Genomic DNA, 16,048 nt, shown 5'->3' on the forward strand with positions numbered 1-16,048 from the left:
TCACTACTAATCTAGCACATCTTTCTAAAGATGAGTGTAATGATGCTATAAATGACATGTCCACAGAGTTATATCATTACGTGTTACACTTAAATCACTCATTAAAGAAAACACAAAAATTAAAGAGAATAATCTGTTTTTAAATGAAATAAATTTTGTGTTAGAACACAATTTATCGAGTTTGAGAAATTGAAGATAGACTGCAAGATTGCCAAAGATGAATTGACTGAATCTTTTGAAGAAAGAGGAGATTTTGAGAAAGCAGCTTGAATGAGAAGAAGAGGTAATCAAGGCATGGAAATCATCAAGAGATCTCTATGCTCAAATTATTAAAGTTCAAGATAGAGTCATTCTGTGAAGAAGCCTAGAAAAGAGCAATGAGAAACTAGATCCTGAGTTGATAGAAGGACTTTCAACGGATGTGGATTTAACGGATAATGAAGATTATCAGTCTAAAGAAAAAAGGACTTATCCGTCGAAAGACAAAGAACCACATCCGTCGAGTGAGAAAAATCCGGTTAGCCAAGCTAATCTAGCTAAACTCTATGAGAAATATGGATCAGTTTCTAAGAACTTTGTTATAGGAGAATCAAGTCAAGTTAAGGAGAACAAAAGGGTCAATGCAGGACATTTTTCAATGCAACTAAATGAAAGACTGGAGAAAATGGAGGTCAAAGCAGGATCTAAGAGAAAAAGCAACAAGAATGGGAAAGTGGAAGTTAAAAAACATAACAACTACACACCAGATAAATATGCACCTAAAAAAATAGTGTTAAGTATGGTAATGTTAATCACTTATCTGTTAATTGCAAACTGCCATGCTTGCACCCATATATGCACATTCCCCATTTCCCAAATGCCCACACCATAAATGCCTGTTATTCCTACATATACTTATCCACACAATATACTAATATGACATTTGCACCTATTTCTTATTATGCTGCATTCAGTATGCCACAAATGCCATTTAGTATGCCATATTGGAATAACATGTTTGCACAGAGTATGCCATTTAATGTTAACCAACCTATGCATGATAATTTTGCTATAATGAATGTTTCTAGTGGCACTACTCAAATGACCAAGGTTGAATCTCAATCACCTAAGTCAAATGGGGACAAGCCTAAGAAACCTAAATAGAAGGCTAACAAGGCAGGACCCAAGGAAACTTGGGTACCAAAATCAACTTGATTTGGTTTTTGTGTGCATGGAAATAAAAAGAATCTTTTGTATCTGGATAGTGGTTTCTCAAGGCACATGACTGGAAATTCTACCCTGCTCACTGAGTTCAAGGAGAGAGCTGGCCCAAGTACTACCTTTGCAGATGATAGCAAAAGATATACTGTGGGATATGGCTTCATTTCTAAAGACAATGTCATTATTGAGGAAGTTGCTCTAGTGGATGAACTCAAACATAATCTCTTGAGTGTCAGTCAACTTTGTGAGAAGGGCAACTCAGTAACATTCAATTCTAAAGCCTGTGTTGTTACAAACAAGAAGGACAACAAAGTGGTTCTTAATGGAGTGAGAAAGAGAAATGTGTATTTAGCTGACTTCAACTCATCAAGTGCAAACTCTATTACTTGTATTTTCAGCAAAGCAAGTCAAGATGAAAGTTAGCTATGGCACAAGAAGCTGTCACATCTGAACTTCAAGACTATGAATGAATTAGTCAGAAAAGATCTGGTAAGAGGCATTCCTCAAGTGGAATTCTCAAAGGATGGATGTGTGATGCCTGTCAGAAAGGAAAACAAATCAAGGCATCATTTAAAAAGAAGCTTGAATCAACAATTAAAGAACCATTACAACTCTTGTAAATGGACTTATTTGGACCAGTCAATATATTGTCCATCTCAAAGAAAAGATATTGCCTAGTGATTGTGGATGATTTCTCAAAGTTTTGTTGGACATATTTTCTCAAATCTAAAGATGAAGTTAGTGAAATCATAATCAATCAAATAAGGCAAGTCAATAATCATCCTGATCTCAAAGTTAGAAGAATCAGGAGTGACAATAGAATTGAGTTCAAGAATTCTGTTATGAGATTGTTCTGTGACGAGAATGGGATCATGCATGAGTTTTCAGCAGCAAGAACTCCACAATAAAATGGAGTGGTGGAAAGAAAGAACAGATCTCTTATTGAAGATGCAAGGACAATGCTAGAAGAATCAAAGTTACCAACATACTTTTGGGCTGAAGCTGTGAATACTGCACGCTACACTCAAATATTTCATTGGTCAATCAAGCAAAATGCATGACTCCTTATCAATTGTTCAATAATAGGAAGCCAACCCCAATTCCATACATTTTTGTTGAGGCAATTCTGATTTGTTTCTTTCGGCAACCAAACTTTCTTTATGTCTTTTGGCTGCAAATGCTATATTCTAAGGAATCAAATTGTACAACATGGAAAGTTTGATGCCAAAGCAGATGAAGGCATTTTTGTTGGGTATGTAGTTGGAAAAGCATATAGAGTCTACAATCTCAGAACCAACATTGTTATGGAATGTACATGATGTGTTTGATGATAAGAAGATTGAAGGACTACAAGATGAAGGTTTCCATGAATGCCTCAAATTTGTGATGATAATGAAGATGAAAGTGATCAAGAAATAATCTCTAAGGATAATGCAGAAAAGTCAGCTAAAAATGAAGCACATAATTCAACATCAGTCGAAAGACCAAGTGCATCATCCGTTGAGGGACAATCTGCATCATCCGTCGAAAGGAAAAGATCAACATCTGTTGAGCCATCAATAGGAGTTGAAGGTCAATATAGATCACAAACAGAAAGGACTCCAACTTCAAGTCAAATATCCATAAACTCAGGGAGTTTCTTCTAATTAAAACTCAGTCACACATCAATACAACTATGAGGCCTCTTCATCTAGAGCTAATCTACCATAACAAAGAAAATGGATAGAGATCACCCATTTGAACTTATTATTGGTGATGCAACTTCAAGAGTGCAAACTAGGAAAGCAACTCAAGAAGAATGTCTATACAGCAGCTTCCTATCTCAGGAAGAACCAAAGAAGGTAGAAGAAGCTTTGTTGGATCCTGATTGGGTTTTAGCTATGCAGGAAGAGCTAAACAAATTTGAAATGAATAAAGTTTGGAAGCTAGTATCCAAAAATAAAGGCAAAAATCCTATTGACAATAAATGGGTATTCAGAAACAAGATGGATGAAAATGGCATAGTAGTCAGGAATAAATCTAGATTGGTTGTTAAGGGCTATTGTCAGCAAGAAGGAATAGATTTTGATGAAAGATTTACTCCTGTTGTAAGACTTGAAGCCATCAAATTTTTCTAGCCTATGCAACCCACGCTAATTTCAAGGTCTATCAAATGATGTCAAAAGTGCATTTCTGAATGGACATTTGGAGAAGTCTATGTCAATCAGCCTCCTGGTTTTGAAGACCCCAACTTTCCAGAATTTGTCTACTATCTTTTAAAGCACTTTATGGTTTGAAGCAAGCACCTAGAGCCTGGTATGATACTTTGTCAAATTTCCTTTTAGAAAATCATTTCACAAGAGGTACTGTTGACAAAACTCTTTTCTTTCAAAATGTTAATGCTCTAGTATACTTGTTCAGATTTATGTAGATGATATTATATTTGGCTTACAGATGAAAAACTTTGCAAAAAGTTTGCCAAATTGATGCAAAGTAAATATGAAATGAGCATGATGGGAGAACTAACTTACTTTCTTGGTTTACAAGTTAAGCGAGTTAGTGATGGAGTATTCATTAGTCAAACCAAAATATTTACGATCTTTTAAAGAATTTTGACTTAATGGATTGCACATCTACAAAAACTCCCATGGCCACTGCCACTAAACTTGAATTGAACACTACTGAAAAGCTGTGGACATTTCAAGTTATAGATGCATGGTTGGATCACTTTTATATTTAATAGCTAGTAGGCCAGATATAATGTTTACTACTTGTCTTTGTGGTAGATTTGAAGCTGATCCTAGAGAGTCTAATTTAGTAGCTATAAAGAGAATTTTCAGATATCTCAAAGGAACACCAAAACTTGGCGTTTGGTATCTTAGAGATTCTGGTTTTAATCTAATTGGTTATTCAGATGCAGATTATGCAGGTTGTACAATTGATAGAAAAAGTACAACAGGAACCTGTCAATTTCTAGAAAACAAGATAGTGTCCTGGTTTAGTAAGAAACAAAATTCATTTTCTATTTCTACAGTTGATGCTGAATATATTGATGCTGCAGTTGTTGTGCGCAGATTTTATGGATGAAAAATCAATTATTGGATTATGGTCTACAAGTGGACAAGATTCCAATCTTCTGTGATAACACAAGTGCCATTGCTATTACTGAATCATGTGCAACATTTAAGGAAAAAGCACATTGACATCAAGTACCACTTCATTCGAGAACATGTCATGAATGGTACTGGAACTTCATTTTGTTCCAAGTGAGAAGTAACTTACAGACATCTTTACCAAGCCACTTGATGAGTCCACCTTTATTAGGTTGGTAAGTGAGTTAGCTATTTTTAATTACTCCTAATTTGGTTTGAAGTCTAAGCAATTTGAAATGCAGCCAGAATCATATTTGATTTTTCTTGTTGAAGATGAAATTTTGGCTAAGTCAAAATTTACATCTCGACGGATGTTCATTATCCGTCGAAAATAAATATCCGTTGAATTTTTTATCTGTTGAAAAATTTAATATTAATGTGGGTACTTTTTATCTCGATGGATATCTCGATTATCTTTTATCCGTCGAATTTCTGTAATCATAGCCGTTAATTCTATTTCTTATCCGTCGAATTTACTTACAGTCTGTAAGTATATCTCGATGGATAACCTTTAGAATTTCTACAGTTTATTGTATTTTAAACGACTATTTTGGGCAAATTTCATTGGGTACTTTATTGTACTTTTTAATTTTTAATTGTTTATTTATGAGAAAGTTTATATGCCCCATTTCATTTTCTATTTTACATTTACCTTTCCCAAGCAATTTCCACTAACTCTCTTCGTCTCCAAAGCAAAAACCCCTTTCTCTATGCAACTACTTTCAATCACAGCGATGGCACCAGTAGTCAAAATCATGTCTCAAACTGAGTTTGTATATAAAAAGAACAACTTTGTAGCATTGGTGAACAAGGAGATTGCTGCTTCCGAGGACTACCACAAAATTTCTACAGGTTTTAGAGTTCCAACGGATGATCAAATTTAAAAAGCAGTTGATAGTCTTGATAGTCACATGGTATGATTATACAAATAGAATGTGGCAACCTATTTACAGGTTTTAGAGAACAAAGAAACCTTTCCATTTCCATGCTTACTTGAAGAAAATGAAAGATACTGGATGGAGAAATAAAGAAGCATGTGATTAGACAAAGACACATTTTATTATATTAGTTTGTCTTATTCATTTGTAACTTGGTAATATATAAACCAAGGGTAGCTAGTAATAAATTCAGCAATAAACTAGAGAAATAGAAAAGGTTGTATATGTGAAGAATTTCTATAACGACTCGTATATTTTGTATTATTTAAAAGTGTATTGATTGAATAATTAATTATATAAAATATGTGTTGTTTGTGACAGCTAGGCGTTATTTATTATTAATTATGTGTGATTTATTGGTGTACAGGGTTTATTTGCGTAATTAAATACTGAGATGTATTGAGTTGTTTTCACTTTTAAAAATGATTTTATTGTAGTTTTATTTTCATAAATACTTGGATTTTCTCTAAAATTGTTTTTATGATCTCATAATTTCAATAATTATTTTTGGGATTTTATAAAATTTAGAAATCAATATTTTGTTAATTATTTACCTTCAAAAGATTTTCTGATTGCATTTAGCTGTAAAATCCGTATATAATTCCAGAATTCTTCAAAAATTACGAAACTCATATTTTATTAAGTTTTAATATTCTGAGAATTTTAAAAAAAAAATTGGGGTTAAAATTTACCCGCATGTTTATTCGTTAAATCGTTAAAAGCGGGTATAAGTTGCATTCCAAAAATGGTTTAAACATTTCAAAATTTTTATTTTCTTAATATTTCATTATTCTAATAATTTTAAACATTGTCCTGTAATTTATTGGTTTATTTTTAACCGTAATTCTATCCGATAAATCGATAATGCGAGGTAATTTTCAGTTCCCCGGTATTTCAGGGTTACGTGTCAAAATCTTATAAAAGAGATTGACACGTATCCATTTAATTGATACGTGTTGGGCTGCAATAAATTCAAAAACACACAAAGTCTCATCTTTCTCCTGTCTGTCTCTCGTCTCTCTCTCGTTTCTCTCCTCGTTTCTCTGCTTCTTCTTCTCGGCTGTTTCAGTTCGCCGCTGCCGCAACCTTTTTCCGATGACATGGTAGTTCTGTTCGGTTGTATGTATATATATGTTTGCTCGTGTGTATATGTGTGGGTGTGATGTGGTTGTGTGTGTTGCTCCATGTGTTTCACTATTGCTCTTACTATGTTGTGCCACCTGGTTTTGGCCGATTTCGGCCGCCCTGTTTTGTTTTGGTGGCGCGTGTAGCCACTGTTCTTGCCTATTTATTTTACAGATTTAATTTGGGAATTGTTATATTATTAATTCCTATTATAATTTCTGCAAGAATTTATATTGACTGATTTCGTGAAAATAAATTATACATGCGGAAATGATTTTAAAATAATCGGTGAAATTTACGTTGGAAACCCGAAATTAATCGAGTACCCGTAAATTTTACCTCCGTTGACGATGAACTTCGGTGAGTCAACGGTGGACCGTGATGATACGTTCTGAGTCCTAAATTCTTAATATAAATAAAATGGTTCGTATGATTGGTTTCGTGCGTAAATAGTTGTTTAATTGAAAATTGTATTGTGACGTAAATTGTGATTTGTTGGGAATCGACGTCGATGATGTTTCGACGGGTAGGCTTATAAATAGAGGAGTCACTGTAAATTTTTTTCTAAAAATTATTTTTAAATACGAGAAATGTGCTTTGCGATATAAAACATTTTAATCCTATTATGATTTGGACTACGTGATTATGTGTATACATTATACGAGTCGGGTTATCGGATTGGGTTGTTAGGTTCGAAGATATCAAGCATGACGGTATAAATAATTAGGTTATTCTGTTACTTTAGATCCAGTCGAGTCTCGCATGGACCGAAGTCAGCATAAAAGCTACCAAGGGTTTCTGTAAAGCGTTGCAATGCAAGTACCCCTGACCATTCTTTTATGGTTCAGTACATATGGATAAACTGTTGTTTTATTCTCGTACAGGAACATAACGTTTTAAGTTACGAATCCCCAGTAGTTATAAATAACTGTTTTCAACCAGTTTTGGGGAAAAGTAACTTTGAGCAATCAGGTAATCAGGTAATCACTCATGGAGAAGTCCAAGCAAGTAAGCATCATCTTTTAGATGATTTGTTGGCTCACTTGCCATTTCTTTCTGAAAATACCGAGAAATCTGTGGATAATCTCAAATCAATCACCATAGATTCTACAGTAGTTTCTAATCCAAACTCTATCATTTCTACTCTCTCGACGGATATTTTCATCCGTCGACTAGTGATTGTCTCTCCGGATGTGCTAAAGCAATTATCCGTTAAATTTCTCAACTACTATTTCGACGGATGTCACTCATCCGTTGAAAGTCTCTGCACCACTTGAAATTTGCAGATGACTTAGTAGTAGTTCAATCACTATTAGGATTGAGGGAAGGGATTGAACTGAGTGAGAGGCTGAGTTGCTCTCTGGCAAAAGGAGAGAAAATGAGTGAAAAATACATGTTATTTCTTCCAGCATGGCAAGAGTGAGTGAGAGGAGTCCCACCTTAGATGGTGTAGGTGAGGCTGTGAGGGTGGGAAGCCAAGGGGAGCCCTTGACGCAAGAAAAAGAGATCATGAGAGAAAACAGGTACAAATGAAGAATAGGAAGAGCCCATTGTTAGTGAGTTAAGGGATGTCAATGAGGCTGAAAAGAAGCAGGTATTTCAGCAAGAATATCAAGCTGTTTTAGACTCTATTTTTTTGAAGCTGAGGCATTTACTCATCTGTTCCAGCTTATCAAATTTTAGCTCTACAGGGCAATGAGGGTGCTGAGAGAGCATTAAACTTGGTACATATAACAACTTTCATGCTAAGGGCCAAAGATGAAATCAACTCACTTCCTTCCACAACTGGTGAGGATTTTGAGTATAATTCTGCAGCCTTTGGTGATTTTTTTAGTGGTTACTCTCTTGAAGAGGATGATAAAGAAATACGCATGAACATATGGAGAGACTGAAACTCCAGATTGGATATTCTCAAAAGATTGCAATCTTTATCATTTCAAGTCAATCTTGTTCAAACTAGTTCATGAACTCAAGCTATTCAAGCCACCAACAATTCCAGCACCAAGAAACTTCTGCAAACCCATCTGGAGTCTCTACAGTTACATAAAATTCATGCTCTTTAACATTAACAAAATGTAGATGTAGTGAAAATGATTTGTCTCAAGTCGAGGAGGATCTCTATAAGAAACTGGATGCTAAACTTCCTGATACAACAATGACCAGTCTCAATCAAAATCTCAGGAAAGAGTATGACTTGAATAAAAAGGTTGAGAATCTGGTTCAAGTCTATCTAAATTTGAATACTCAGTTGCTCAAATCCTTTCCAACCAACAAACTCAAACTCAATTACTACAAAATTGGTGGCTGTTCAGACTTCAAACCCTACACAACTTGATGATAACAAAATGGGGGAGAAAGATGCAATTACTCAAGTTAGTGAGGGGGAGAAGGATGTGCAAACTCAAGTCAGTAAAGTAATTATTTCAACCATTACTTTCTCAAAGCCACTAGTTCTAGATGGAATTTTTGATCAATATTGCAGCAGCTGAGCTCAGGCTGAATGAATTAATGAAGCAAATGGATGAGAAGATTGAAAAGGTTTTTGGTCTAGTTGCAAAGCAAGAAAAATCTGTGAAACATTTCACTCAACTGAGGCAAATTCCTATCAGTGAAATGAGCTTGAGGAAGATGGAGAGAGGTCAAACCTCTGCTAGAAGACAGTCAGGGGCCAATGTGATCTTGAAGCCCAAGAAGCATTCATTAAAACATTCTACCAAGAATTCTTTGGATCTAGTCTATGCAACTCCTCAGCCAGATGAAAAAGAAATTGCTCGGTCGTTCAATTGCTCACATCAAAATCTAAGAGATTCAATTTTACAGAAAAGGATAGCGAAAGTCTACAAACATGGAAAAAATTTGTGATGGCTAGACATCCACAATTTGCAGAAGCCAAAAGAGAAGAATAGTTGAGACTTAAGATTCAGAAAAAACAGGCTACCTTAGAAGCTAAGAAAAAGGTTGAAAAGGTTGCTACCAAGTCGGAAGCTGAGAAACCTACCACTATCACTAAAACTGAGAATCTGGAGGAACCTGAGCCTACCCAGTCTACTACTTCAAATCAACCAACCTTGCCCATAATAGAGCATGCTGAATTTAAGGTTTATTCTGATTGAATTTCCATGGTGAACCAATAATTCTAAGGATGGACCAATAGACTGGTAAAGCCTACCAATTCCTGATCTTAACCTCCCAATTCCATCTACCTCAGCCAAAAGAAGAAAGTCCAAACCAAGAAATCCAGTCAAGCCAATTCCATTTAAATCCAAAAATCTATCCAAATCCAAACCTACTGTCAACAAAGGAGATCAACTATTCATATGTGATATAAAGGAGTTTTCAGACATCAATCTCTATTTGGATGAGCTAGATAAAGTGAGAGCAATTGATGCCCATAATAAGCTCCCAAAAATACTTTGTTCAGATACAAGCGTGGAAAGGAGTTTACTTGGCCTCTTCAAAGAATTCTCAATGAAGGCTACTCTGTCTTAGTGAAGATATTCTCCTCAATCAAGAATAACTTTGGCTTTAACATTGTTGCCAAGAAGGAGATACTCAATTAAATTGAAAGAATAAGACAAAGCTGGAGAGAGCCAAATGCACTCCTAATAGTCTTAACCATTCCTTACAATGGAATAGAGTGCATTGAGGCCATACTGGTTAATGAAGTTCAAGGACGAAAAGAACAGAAGAAGATTCTTCAGATTAGATGATCAGCGAAAGATATCAAACAATAAAACTCTCAAGGAAATATAGGAGATGCTGGATCAATCAAATGAAGATGAATCTGAGTTCTATAGACAACTTCAACACCAGATTGAAGAGAATAATAAAGAAACGGGAAAGAGGACTTGACATTCAAGAAGAAAAGATTAACTTGCTCAGTTAAGCGGAGCACCTTGAAAATGGCTTGTGAGATTTTCTATGAACCTTCTTTTGTACAATTTTCCATAAATTTGCAGCACTTATAAGTTTTATATACTGTTGAATAATCTCTATGTACAAAGGTGTTTTGTTATCATCAAGTCCCTCTAAATTTATTCCTACAATTCCAGTAGACATAAATTGGGGGAGATTGTTAGGAATATGTTGTAGGCTTGATGGTAAGCTAATCAAAACACCTTAGTAGATTTAATTAAGTGTATTTTGAAGCTTTAAACGAATAATCTACGATGTCATCCGTTGAGAGAGTAACTTATGTTTTTAATAAGTTTTGTAACACATTCTTGCATACTGTAATGCCTTAGAGGACTATAAGTTGTAGGATATTCTAAGTCTTCTTGACCACTAGATTGATATGCAAGATAGATTGGCTAATTGTAAATAGTGGATGCCTTGTAATCTTGTATAAGTGAAATAGAGTTAACTGCTATGAAGATACTGTCAACGGATGTTCCACAAGGTTTCAACGGATGATCAACTAGATTTTTAACGGATGATCAATCAGACTCTCAATGGATGATTCAATAAAGTCTCAACGGATGATCCAACAGAGTTCCAATGGATGATCAGATTCAAAAAGCAGTTGATTGTGACTTGACAGTCACATGGGTTGATCGTATACAAATGGAATGTGGCAGCCTATTTACATATTTTAGAGAACAAAGAAGTATTTCCATTTCCATGCTTGAAGAAAATCAAAGATACTTGATGGAGAAATGAAGAAGCATGTGATTAGACAAAAACATGTTTTATTTTTTTAGGTTGTCTTATTCACTTGTAACTTGGTAATATATAAACCAAGAGTAGCTAGTAGTAAATTCATCAACAAACTAGAGAAATTAGAAAAGGCTGTATCCATGAAGAATTTCTTATTCCTTGTGATTCTACTTGTAAGCAGCTGTGTAATCTTTGTATCACATACTTCTCGAAATATATATATCTCTGGTGGATAAGTTTAATCACAGAGTTCTCGAAATATATATCTCTCTAGTGGATAAGTTAAAATATTAATCTGGGTACTTTTTATCTCGACAGATATCTGTTTAATCTTCATCCGTCGAATTCTGTAATCATAGCCGTTAATTCTATTTCTTATCCGTCGAATTTACTTACAGTCTCTACGTATGTCTCGATGGATAACCTTTAGAATTTCTACAGTTTATTGTATTTTAAACGACTATTTTGGGCAAATTTCATTGGGTACTTTATTATACTTTTTAATTTTTACTTGTTTATTTATGAGAAAGTATATAAGCCCCATTTCATTTTTTTCAATTATATCTTTCTCAAAGCAATTTCTACTAACTCTCTTCGTCTCCAAAGCAAAAACCCATTTCTCTGCAACTACTTTTCATCACAGCAATGGCACCAGTAGTCAAAATCATGTCTCAAATTGGGTTTGTATAAGAAAAGAACAACTTTGTAGTATTGGTGAACAAGGAGATTGCTGCTTCTGAGGACTATCATAAATTGGTGGACTTAATTCGAGGCTGCCAACTGAGTTATGCTATTCTTCAATCTCCGGTCATCTATTGTTAAGTTGTTGAGGAGATTTGGACTACTACAGTGTCCAATTCAAAAGATAAAACCATTACCTTCTCTCTTAAAGGTAAGGAACACTACATTAACTGCGATACAATACAATCATGCTTTAAACTGCCTGAAAATAACATTCTTGTTCCACATATAGACACAAAGGTGAGTAACATGCTTACTTCTATGGGTTATTTTCTTAATCCCACTAAATTAGGTGAGGTTAGGAGAATGGGCCTTAGGAATGAGTGGAGCTTTCTCTGTAATTCTTTTGTTAAGGCATTTTCTCGAAAAATTAGTAATTTTGATGTTGTTAGCTATTCTATTGTTAACATGCTTTACATGCTTCTGAGTGATAAGTACTTTAATTTCAGTAATTTTGTAATGTATGAATTAGGGTACAAACTAGGAGACATTAAGGAAAGGTCTAAGAACATTTATTATGCTAGATTCTTTATGTTGCTAGCTAACTTTGTTTTTGAAGATCTTGTAATTTTGAACCCAACCAACAAGCTTGATTGTTGGGTTCAAGAGAGGAGAGTTATTGCTAACTTAAATAGGACAAATGAACACATTGAAGTTCCCCTCATCTATCTGGCAATCATGGAGGAACCTCAGGTAAGTGAGGTAAACATTTCTATCTCTACTACTTCTCAACCACAAATTTCTTTGCACAAAGTTGGCTATGGCATCTGTGAGTATGACCCAATAGATGCCTACCCAATCCACCAAATCAAAAGTTTCCAAATCCAAGTCTAAGAAACCCCACTCTAGTTCTTCTCAAAAGGGACTAGTTTCAAAATCTATTAAACACAAAGTGGGGAGTGTGAAGGTGAAGTAAGATTGGTGAGGGACAGGGTGAAAATCAAAGTAACGCTAAGGATAAGGAGAGTCAGGAAAGTGAACCCCAAACCAGCCACATTACAGTATCCTAACAAACTGTAATGCTAATAAGGATTTAAGCTCATTGCTAGTTACATCCTCCCCAAAGGATGTGACTATTGAAACAAGCTCTCAACCAAGAGCACATGCCAAAAGGGTAAAAGACACAGACAAACCTCAAACTCACATTAGAAAGAAGAAATCTAGAACAATTGGGGATACACAGGTGCACACACAGTGCCAACAGCAGTCAAAGACACAATTAATGCACCTTCTCAAAGTCGGATTGATGTGGCTCTAATAAATATGGAATCACGGCCAAAATCTCTCTTAATTGAAACACGTCAAACACAAAATTCTCCCACAAACTCACTGGATGTGGACATGATAAACACATCAATTCCTGATTATCCATCTTTGACTCTCATGGAGAAGCCAAAATCTTAAGCAAGTGAGCATCATCTTTTAAATGATTGTTGGCTCACTTGCCATTTCTTTCTGAAAATACTGAGAAATCCGTGGATAATCTCAAATCAATCATCACAGATTCTATAGTAGTTTCTACTCCAAACTCTATCATTTCTTCTCACTCGACGGATATTTTTCATCCGTCGACTAGTGATTGTCTCTAGACGGATGTGCTTAACAACAATTATCGGTTGAATTTTTACTACTATTTTGACGGATATCACACATCCGTTGAAAGTCTCTGTACCACTTAAATTTCCACAAAGGTTACAAGTGCAGATGACTTAGTAGTAGTTCAATCACTACTAGGATTGAGGGAAGGGAGTGAACTGAGTGAGAGGCTGAGTTGCTCTCAGGCAAAAGGAGATAATGAGTGAAAAAGTGCATGCTATTTCTTCCAGCATGGCAAGAGTGGGTGAGAGGAGTCCTACTTTAGATGGTGAAGGTGAGGGTGGGAAGCCAAGGGGAGCCCTTGATGCAAGAAATGAGAGATCATGAGAGAAAAGCAGGTACAAATGAAGATGGGAAGAGCCCATTGTTAGTGACATAAGGGATGCCAATGAGGGTGAAAAGAAGTAGCTATTTCAGTAAGAATATCAGGCTGTTTTAGACTCTGCTTCTTTTGAAGCTGAGGCATTTATTCATCCTGTTCCAGCTTATCAAATTTTAGCTAAACAGGGCAATGAGGCTGCTGAAAGAGCATTAAACTTGGTGCGTACAACAACTTTCATGCTAAGGGCCAAAGATGCAATCAACTCACTTCCTTCCACAACTAGTGAGGATTTTGAGTATAATTCTGCAGCCTCTGGTGATTCTTTTGGTGGTTACTTTCTTGAAGAGGATGATGAAGAAATAAGCATGAACATATGGGATAGACTGAAACTCTAGATTGGATGTTCTCAAAAGTTTCAATCTTCATCATTTCAAGTCAATCTTGTTCAAACTAGTTCATGAAACTCAAGATGCTATTCAAGCCACCAACAATACCAGCACCAAGAAACTTCTGCAAACCCATCTGGAGTCTCTACAGTTACATAAAATTCAAGCTCTTCAACATCATCAAACTGTAGATGTATTGAAACACGATTTGGCTCAAGTCAAGGATGATCTGTATAAGAAACTGGATGCTAAACTTCCTGATACAACAATGACCAGTTTCAATCAAAATCTTAGGAAAGTATGACTTGAATAAAAAGGTTGAGAATCTGGGTTCAATATGTCTAAAGTTGAAGACTCAGTTGCTCAAATCCTTCCCAACCAACAAACTCAAACTCAATTACTACAAAAATTGGTGGTTGTTCAGACTTCCAACCCTGCACAACTTGATGATAACAAAAAGGGGGAGAAAGATGCAATTACTCAAGTTAGTGAGGGGGAGAAGGATATGCAAATTCAAGTCAGCAAAGTAATTGTTCCAGCCATTAATTTCTCAAAGCCACCAGTTCTGGATGGCATTGATTTGATCAATATTGCAGCAGCTGAGCTCAGGCTGAATGAATAAATGAAGCAAATGGATGAGAAGATTGAAAAGGTTTTTAGTCCAGTTGCAAAGCAAGAAAAATCTGTGAAACACTTCACTCAACTAAGACAAATTCCTATTAGTGAAATGAGCTTGAGGAACATGAGAGAGGTCAAACCTCTGCTAGAAGACAGTCAGAGGCCAATGTGATTTTGAAGCCCAAGAATCATTCATCAAAACATTCTACCAAGAATCCTTTGGATCTAGTCTATGCAGCTCCTCAGCTAGATGAAAAGAAATTGCTTGGTCATTCTATTCCTCACATCAAAGATCCAAGAGATTCAGTTTTAAAGAAAGGATAGCAAAAGTCTACAGACATGGAAAAGAAATTTGTGTGATAGCTGGACATCCATTTGCAGAAGCCAAAATAAAAGAAAAGCAGACTTAAGAATCAGAAAAAGCAGGCTACCTTGGAAGCTAAGAAAAAGGCTGAAAAGGTTGCTACCAAATTGGAAGCTGAGAAACCTGCCACTATCACTAAAACTGAGAATCTGGAGGAACCAAAGCAGAAAATTGGAAAAAGGATGAGAAAGGAAACAACCAAAAGGAAGCTGGAATTTTGAGATGAAGAAGAGAAAGAAGATGAACCTGAGCCTACCCAGTCTACTACTTCAAATCAACCAACCTTGCCCACAATGGAGCAAGCTGAATTCAAGGTTTATTCTGATGTGAATTTCCATGGTCAACCAATAATTCCTAATGATGAACCAATAGACTGGAAAGCCTACCAATTACTGATCTTAACCTCCCAATTCCATCTACCTCAGCCAAAAGAAGAAAGTCCAAACCAAGAAAGCCAGTCAATCCAGTTCCATTGAAATCCAAAAATCTATCCAAAATCAAACCTACTGTCAACAAAGGAGATCAACTATTTATCTGATATAAAGGAGTTTTCACACATCAATCTATCTAGATGAGCTAGATAAAGTGAGAGCAATTAATGCCCACAACATGTTCCCAAAAAGATGTGTGTTCAGATACAAGGGTGGAAATCAGTTTACTTTGTCTCTTAATAGGATTCTCAATCAAGGCTACTCTATCTTAGTGAAGATATTCTCCTCAATCAATAAAATCTTGGCTTTAACATTGTTGCCAAGAAGGAGATACTCAATCAGATTGAAAGAATAAGACAGAGCTGGAGAGAGCCAAATGCACTCCCAATAGTCTTGACCATTCCTTACAATGGGAATAGAGTGCATTTGAAGCCATAGTGGTTAATGGAGTTCAAGGATGAAAAGAACATAAGAAGATTCTTCAGATTAGATGATCAGCTAAAGATATCAAGCAATGAAACTCTCATGGAAATGCAGGAG

The sequence above is a fragment of the Apium graveolens genome, chromosome 6, assembly GCF_009905375.1.
Source record: "Apium graveolens cultivar Ventura chromosome 6, ASM990537v1, whole genome shotgun sequence".
Lineage (NCBI taxonomy): Eukaryota > Viridiplantae > Streptophyta > Magnoliopsida > Apiales > Apiaceae > Apium > Apium graveolens.